This window comes from Elephantulus edwardii, unplaced genomic scaffold (assembly GCF_000299155.1).
Source record: "Elephantulus edwardii isolate Elephantulus edwardi_28Jun2011 unplaced genomic scaffold, EleEdw1.0 scaffold00234, whole genome shotgun sequence".
Lineage (NCBI taxonomy): Eukaryota > Metazoa > Chordata > Mammalia > Macroscelidea > Macroscelididae > Elephantulus > Elephantulus edwardii.
The window spans coordinates 129512-138364 of record NW_006399984.1 but is presented as its reverse complement, the minus strand read 5'-3'; the positions used below and the strand labels follow the sequence as shown (position 1 = coordinate 138364).

Here is an 8853-nt window from a genome sequence, read left to right as displayed (position 1 = left end):
GAGGGTGGAGGGATGGTGCAGAAGGGGAAGACCCTCTATGAAGTGGATTGATTCAGTGACTGGGGTAATCGGGATGGGTGTGTCGGAGGCAGAAGATAGAGCAGGGTTTAGGGCTGTTGTACATAGTGTCTCTATGAATCGCAAGGGACTCGATGGCACATAACAACAACAACAACAACAACAATACTGTTTCACTTGTTTATGTACCTGTCATTGTACCGGTATCATGCTGTTTTGGTTACTAATGCTATATAGCAGGTTTTGAGATCAGGGAGTGCTATACCTCCCCCTTCAATTTTGTTTTACAGAATTGCTTTGCTTATCCGTGGTCACTTTCCTCCCCAAATAAAGTTGACAATTTCTTTTTCAATCTCTTTGGAAAATAGATTTGTAATCTGGATTGGGATTTCATTGAACATGTAGATTGCTTTTGGTAGGATTGTCATTTTCACAATATTGAGTCTTCATGAATTACTTGTTGCCAGTAGGTGCTGGTTCTTGGAGAATAAAATGATGCTGGGAAGGATGGAGGTAGGTGAAGGAGAGGAAGACCTTCAACCAGGTGGATTGAGGAGGTCAGTGGGCTCTTGTGGGTCAGGAAGTGTGAGGAGGTCATAGGATAGAACAAGGTTCAGATCTTTGTTCATAGGATCACTATGAGTAGTACCCAAATCAAGGCACCTAACAACAGCATCCATGAACAGGGCATATTTTTCCATTTATTTTGGGGGTTTTATTTTTGTTGTTGTTGTTGTTGTTGTTGTTTTACCCAACAGAGTATGAAAATTATTGAACAATATCATTAATATCACTCACTAGTTAAATTTTGCTGAAAATTATCCAGAAAAGACTTGAACAGTACATTAATTAACAGAAAACTATCAGAAATAGAAGCTGTGTTTAGGAGAGGTTGTGGCACTAGAGACATTATTGCCAACGTCAGATGGATCTTGGCAGAAAGCAGAGAGTGCCAGAAGAATGTCTGTCTGTGTTTCATTGACTATGCAAAGGCATTTGACTGTGTGGATCACAATCAATTGTGGCTAACCTAGAGGAAAATTAGAGTCCCAGAACACTTGATCATACTTATACGAAATCTATACTTAGACCAAGAAGCAGTCCTCAGAACAGAGCGAGGAAATACTGCATGGTTCAAAATCAGGAAAAGATTTTCAGGGATGCATCCTGTCCCCATACCTTTTCAATCTATATGCAGAGCAGGTCATTCAGGAAGCAGGGCTTTATGAGGAGCAGTGTAGCATCAAGATTGGAAGAAGACTCATTAACAAGCTATGATATGCAGATGACACAACTCTGATTGCTGAAACTGAAGGAGACCTGGAGCTCTTGCTGCAAGAGTTCAAGGACTGTAGTCTTCAATATGGATTGAAGCTCAACATCAAGATGACAAAGATTCTCACCACTGGGCCAATTGGCAGCACCATGATAGATGGAGAAGTGATTGAGGTTGTTAGCAATTACAGCTTGCTTGGCTTCACAATTAACACTCTTGTAACCAGCAGTCAGGAAATCAAAAGACAAAGTACATCAGGAAAATCTGCTGTCATGGACCTCTCCAGAGTGCTGAAAAGCAACAATGTCAGTCTAGATAAAAAAAGTGTTCCTAATCCAGGCCATGGTTTACTCAATTACGTGCTATGGTTGGGAGAGCTGCACAATGACTAAGGATGACAGAAGACTAGATGCCTCCAAATTGTGGTGCTGGAGAAGAGTCTTGAACATACCACGGATTGCCAAGAAAACAAATAGGTCTGTTTTGGAGAGGGTGAAACCAAGTCTCTCCTTGGAGGCTGGGATTTTGAATCTCCACCTTCACTTACTTTGGGCACGTGGCCAGGAGAGATTGGTTCTTGGAGAAGGACGTCATGCTCAGAAGAGTGGATGGATAGCGTAGGAAAGAAATACCCAGGGATGAGATGAATTGATACTGTAGCTGGGGCAATGGAGGTTGGTGTGTTGTCTCAAGACAGGGATGCTTTCAGAGCTGCTATACATAGGGTCACTATACATTGTGGACGACTCAATGGCATATAACAAAAACAACATTCTATGACAGGTTTGGAAGCTGGAGTGGCATCCACTTCCTAAGCAACATGCCTCTGGAAACTCTATGAACTTTTTTAAATGTCGGTAATTGTAGAGGGGCTTCAGGCCTTTTGTTCATACAGTCTCTATGAGTCATGATTGATTCCCTCCCTCCTCCACATATCCTTATTCCTCTGCTTCCACCACCACCACCTCCCTTGGATCCTTATATTCATTCTGCAATAATGGTTTAATGGTACTGTGTTATTTAGGTCTTTATTTTGTCTTGTAGATATGTTCTGTAGTTTTCTTTGTACAGGTCTTTTGTGTCTCTAGTTAGGTTCACTCCCCAAGTATATCAATTTGGTTTTTGGCTATTGTAAGTAGTATTACTTTCTTAGTTTCCATCTTTTTGTTTTCTATGTTACTATAGAGGAATGTCACTGCTTTTTGGATATGGAATTTTTGTTGTTGAGTCTTGGGGTTTTCTGTGTACAGTATCATGTTATCTGCATATAGTGATAGTTTAACCATCTCTTTAACAAATTGGATGCCTTTTCTTTCCTTCTGTTGTCATATTGACCTAGGAAGTACTTCCAATACTTATTGAATAGAAGTGGCAAGTGTGGGCATCATTGTCTGTCCCCTGTTCTAAGGAAAATGCTTTTAGTCTTTCTCCATTGAGGACAATATTGGCTCTTGGTTTTGCATATATATTTTTCACTATGTTGAGGAAATTCTCTTCTATTCCAAATTTGTTGAGTGTATTAATCAGTAAATGGTGTTGAATTTTATCAAATGTCTTTATTGCATCAATTGCTAAGATTATATGGTTCTTGTTATTTGCTTTGTTAATGCAGTGAAATATGTTAACTATTTTTCTTATGTTGAACCATTCTTGCATACCTCTTATGAATCCTACTTGGTCATGATGAATTTTTTTTTATGTGCTTTTGGATTCTATTGGCTAGGGTTTTGTTAAGGATTTTTGGGTCTATGTTCATGAGAGCTATTGGTCTGTACTTTCCTTTTTTGGCAGTATCTTTGCCTAGTTTTGACATTAGGGTTATGGTTGCTTCAAATAATGTTTCTTAGAGTGCTCCTTCTTTATCTATTTTTTTTTAATAATTTAAGTAGAATTGGTGTTAGATCACCTTGGATGTTTGGTAGAATTCAGTCATGAAGCCATCCGGTCCAGAACTATTTTTGTTGGGGAAATTTTATGACTTGCTGAATTTCTTCTTTCATGGTGGGTCAATTCAATGTTTTCTACATCTGACATTGTCAGTTTGGATAGAGCATGAATTTCAAGGAATTTGCTCATTTCCTCTAAGTTTTCAAATTTCTCAGAGTATGACTTTCCATAATAATTGTATATTATAGTTTAAGTTCCTCTGTTTCTTTTGGGTTTTTTGTTTTGTTTTGTTTTGTTTTTCTCGAATAATATTTATTTATTTTTCCCTTGGCAAAAGTCAAGTGCTACATTTTTTAAAACAAACAAAATAATCCCAAACAATTAAACACATTACCCATCACAGAAGAGGGTCAGGCAACAGTACAAAACATCCTACTTAAGAATTTTTTTAATATATAAGATAGTTTAAAATAATAGAAGTTCTGTGAGAACTAAGAAACCTACAGCTTGTAGTTTAACAATAGGGGAAAAAAATTAAGACAATTAAAGAGCTATAGCACCCAACATTGTGCATAAATTCCCTGTTTATAGCACCTATTTTTCTCTAGGTTAGACGATGAGAATTCCAGAACCAGTGTATGTCTTGCACCAACAAGCTGGGGTAGACTTGTTGTTTTCCCCTTTCTAGCAGTTCCTCGCCATCAAGGGGAGGACATTTTTCTTTCCATTCTTCCCAGTTACACCCAGAGGAGAAGGGGAGAACTGGGAGAGCAGCTTAAAAGCTGGGGCAAAGGAGTAAAAGTAGGACTTTTCCCTTTCCCCAGGACGGGCTGTTAACAGAGACACACAGTATGTGCTTCCAGGAGAAGAGGAATTTGTGGGTAGGAACAGCTGTTAGTTATCTGCAACATGATGCATAAAAAGCAGAGAACAACTGGACATCACAGTTAGTTGCCTTCAAGTTTAAAAACCTTGGACTACGTGGATAGTTCAAGGGAGGAACAGACAAATTACTTATCAGGTCAATGTGGCTACATGTACAACATTGCTGGCTGTAAGCCAGTCCCTCAACACCCTAAAGCTGAGCCAACAGAGGAAGAGGGATGGCCCCTACCCAATGCATGGAGAAAATGAACATTACACATATGAAATACTACACACCAATAAAACCCCTATTCACTCTCAAACTCCTGAAATCAATTTTGAAAACAAAAGCAAAATCTACTAGGGAGAATAGAAGAACAACAAAGGAGAAGATAGTCCCCAAAGCCAAAGGGTGAACAAGCAGAAGTAAAACTTAGTAGACATGAGGTCCCCAGCTTCTGAAATACTCTATCAGGTCTTAAGGGACAGGGATTTGGAATCTTCATGGAGTCTTACCACGCCTCCTGCAGAGCTGTATCTGGATGGAAACGTGATGACATAGGGTAGTAGCCAGGTGTTACGCAGATGGGGGGTGGGCAAGTGTCAGTGATGATATACAAGTGTTCTCACCTGGGGACACACAAGTGGGAGGACAGATTGGGACCAAAACACTTTGGAGGTGTGGCATAGGTGCCTCTGGGAAGTCTGGAATCGAATTTAAAGAGTTTTCCCAGTGGCTATTTGTTTTTACTTAGTATAATCAGAGTTGTTAGATAAGATAAAGACTAGTTCTGAAGCTGGACTCTGAATAAAGTGGTTTCTTTTATAAATATTACAAGCATTCTTCAATCTAGGCAATTTTAGTGACACACAGTATCTATAAACACACACACACACACGCGCACGCTGAGCCCTCAAACTTTCACAGAAAGTCTGACAGCAACCACATAATTATAAAGGAACCCTACTTCAAGAGTGAAGTAAGGGCGGGAATAAGAATGACTGTGTAAGCCTAAACAGGAAGCCTGAAAAGGGAAGAGTGTGTCACTTAAAGAAAAAAACAAAAACAAAAAGGATCAATATAACAATGTTTGGTGAGAAACAACAAAAAAAAGTCAAAAAATAAAATTCTGAATACCAAATAGGGAAAAAGTTCCCTTCACATTTCTGTACAGAGCTTCTTCCTGTCAAACGTCTAAACAACAGGTAAACTCAGTTGTTCCCACTAAGATTTGAGAGCCACACACAACTGGGGGGAGAATCAAAATAAGAATGAATGAAACTGAAGATGGATGTTAGTGTAAATCTCTGCATTTTGGGAGTGTTGGCTGTCATTAACTCCAGAGCCCAGCATAGTTTCCATGGAGCCCTGAAGGGAGGGGACCTCCTGCCACAAAGAGTTTCGTTCTGGACGAAGTCTGTCTTAGCAGTGGGTGTAAACAGCATTAGGGAAGAAATCAATGTCTGAAAAGTAATTTCTCCAGGTTTCAAAATGATTCAGCCAGCCTTTGCCAGTGGTTAACTTAAGATTCTCCCCTTCAAGTTTGGGCCCATAACAAGCGGAGAACCTCTCTTCCAGAAATCTCTGAGCTCTCAATGTCATAGAACAGCAAGGATCCTTGCCCTGTGCCCACGGTGATGATATGTTCATAGAAGCTCACTGACCAGATTCCACTGCCTTGCTCCCTGGAGCAGACAGACTTGACGTTGTAAGAAGGCTGCCGTGGATCCAGGAAGGAGACATGGGCTTGGGATTCCACTGCATACACAGACCACTCTCTGCCATAGGCCAGACAGACATTCTCACGGCAGTATGGCAGCTTGGTGGAGAGAAGCTTAGACAGTGTATTTTCTGCCTTCCAGAGATGAAAGTAGCCATCTAGGGAGACTGCTCCCAATTCCTTGTTCTTATTGTTGAAAGCCAGCGCTCGAACCTTGCAATTTGTCAGGGTTTGTGTCCTCTTTGGGGATGTCCTTTAAGGCCTTGTGAGTGATATGGGCATAGGTAGGGACCAGTGACACATTGTGCCTTGCATCACTTTTGGTCAATACATCATCTGTCACCACCCAAAGTCCCATAGAACCATCGCGTGAACCAGACACTGCCATAGTGTCGCTGATCCATGCAATGGAAAAGATCCAGTCCTTGTGTCCATCATCTCCCACGCACACAGGATCTAGTGTAGGCAGTCGGTAGATGGCAAGACTGTTGGGGTTGTCGCCTCCAGTGGCTAACAGTGTTCTAGAGGGATTCAGCTTGATGGCATGGATACCACAGCCCTGCTGGCTCACCCCTCCAGGTTCTCGGTCTTTCAGAATGGGGATCAACAAGATCTGGCTGGTTTGGACATCCACTACAAACAGCGTATTGCATTTTGTACCACACACCACTTGCCTATGATTCACCCACTGAGATGCAAACACTTTGTTAAGGATCCCAAGGTGAAACTCTCTCTCCTTCAGGAGACTGGGAAGTTGCTGAGCTGCATAACCATGCAGCACTCGGGAATAGCTGGTTTCACTCTGAAGCTTGACTTCCCCGCTCTTCAGGACTGGGGGGAGTCTTTTCCTTTTGTGAAGTGAGTGATCCCAGCCACACTGCGGGCCCTGAGTGTCCTCCCCGGCTGCCGGCGAGGCGGGCGCTTTCCGCTTCCTGCTGCTTTCCGGGCCATAGTGGGCAGCGCCTCCGCGGCCCTGCAGCCACATGGGGCGGGGAAAGCGAGCGGCGACAGGAAGGCGGGTCATATACCCGCACCGTAGTGCGCCCGGCCCTGAAAGTGGCCCGGCCCCTGAGCAGCAAGTAGAAACGGGGAAAGTGGACAGGCTGAAAGGAGGGAGGGAAAATAGGGCTGAAGAAGGAAGGGGAAAGGGAGGCCGGAACAAGCAGTTTTCTGACGATCAAGTTTGGAAAGGATGGCGAGCGACTAGAACCAAAACACTCCCTTCCCCCTTCACCCGCATGCCTTAACTCTCCTCTGTTTCTTTTGTAATGTCACCTCCATCATTTGTTTCTTTTCTTTTCTTTTTTTTTTAAATTGTTTACCTTTATCTTGTTGTGGTGCTTGAGTATTTTATAAATTCTATACATAAGTCCCTTATCAGACATGTCATTACCAAATATCTTTTCCCAATCTATGGCTTCTCTTTTTAGCCCGGTGAAAAAGTTTTTGGATGTGCACAAGAATTTGATTCTTAGAAGTCCCATTCATCTATCTGATCCTCTCCTTGTTGTAGGTTTTTCAGGATGCTTGCTTGGAAGACTGTTAATATTGTGGATTAGTGTTTCTAGGGTTCTTCTGAGCTTTTCTCTAATGACATTTATAGTCTTTGGCTTTAGTACTAGGTCCTTGATCCACTTTAAGTTGCTTTTTTGTGTGGTGTGAGGTGTGTCACGTTTGAGTTTTCTGCAGATGGTTTTCCAATTTTGCCAATACCATTTTTTAAAAAGGCTGCCATTTCCCCATTTAACTGATTTCATCTCCCTGTTAGAAATTATTGACTATATCTAGATGGGCTGATTATTGGTTTCTCAAGTCTATTTCCTTGATCTATGTGTCTGTCATTGTACTAGTGCCCCTATGTCTTGATCACCATGGGAGTGTAGTAGTATTTGAAATGAGGGAATGAGATGTCTCCTACCCTGTTTCTCTCTCTCTCTCTCTCTCTCTCTCTCTCTCTCTCTCTCTCCCTATCTCTTTCCCTCTCTCTCTCTCTCTTGTTTCTCTTTTTTAAGGAGTGTTTTGCTTGATCTGAAGTCATCTCTCCAGAAGTGGGTGGGGCAGCTACCATGCCTGGTTTTCTCTCTTCCTTCTGACCCAAGGGAAGATCTTCAGTTCAGTAGAGAAAAGGCCTGTGAAAGCAGCCTCATCTGTTAGGCAACAGCCATAGAGGCTAGCCCAAGGTGCTCTGGGCTAATGGCAGTTGATGGACTGGACATGAGGAGATGCAAGGTGGAGAATGAAGACCTGACTGGAAAACCAGGAAACCTTGGTTTTCCCTTTAACAATGAGCTCCAGCTGTCTTGCTCCCTTTTGATTGAGTTGTGGGGCCCCACGTGATCCAGCTAAACAGCAGTGACCCACACACACACCACAAAGTACCTCATTCAAGTTCCAGCATCTCTCCTGGGGCACGGGAGGAAACACACATCAGCATCAGGAGGTCCCAGTGTGAGCTGGTAGCATCAGGAGAAGAGGTCTCAGTGAGGGTCAGCGGCATCAGGAAAGAAGCCCTCTATCATTTCTTACTGGAATTATTGTTGTTGCTGTTATGTGCCATCGAGTTGTTTGTGACTCATAGCGACCCAATGTACAACAGCCCTAAACCCTGCTCTATCCTGTGCCAATCGCATTGCCTCTGACAAGCCCATCGCGATTACCCCAGTCACTGAATCAATCCACCTCAGAGAGGGTCTTCCCCTCCTGCGCTGTCCGTCTACCCTACCGAGCATGATGTCCCTCTCCAAGGACCTGTCTCTCCTTACATGTCCAAAGTATGTCAGACGAAGTCCCAGAATCCTTGCCTCCAAGGAGTAGGCTGCTTTAACCCTCTCTAGGATGGATCTGTTTGTTTTCTTGGCAATCCGTGGAACATTCAATACTCTTCTCCAGCACCACAGCTCAAAGGCGTCAATTCTCCTTCTGTTCTCCCTAGTCATTGTCCAACTCTCTGATGCATAACAAGTCATTGCAAAGACCATGGCCTATATCAGGTGCACCTTAGTCTCCAGAGAGACACCCTTGCTCTTCAGTACTTTAGAGAGGTCCCTAACCACAGAATTTCCCATCACAATACGTTTGTTTGTTTTT

At 42.7% G+C, this 8853-nt stretch overlaps 1 protein-coding gene and 1 pseudogene across 2 annotated transcripts in view; one reads left to right on the top strand and one right to left on the bottom strand.

Annotated features, from left to right (window-relative positions):
• The window catches only part of GABRB3 (gamma-aminobutyric acid (GABA) A receptor, beta 3), a 484556-nt gene that overhangs the window by 396309 nt on the left and 79394 nt on the right, over positions 1–8853 (top strand). The window lies entirely within an intron of this gene.
• On the bottom strand, positions 5380–6786 carry LOC102856814 (annotated as a pseudogene).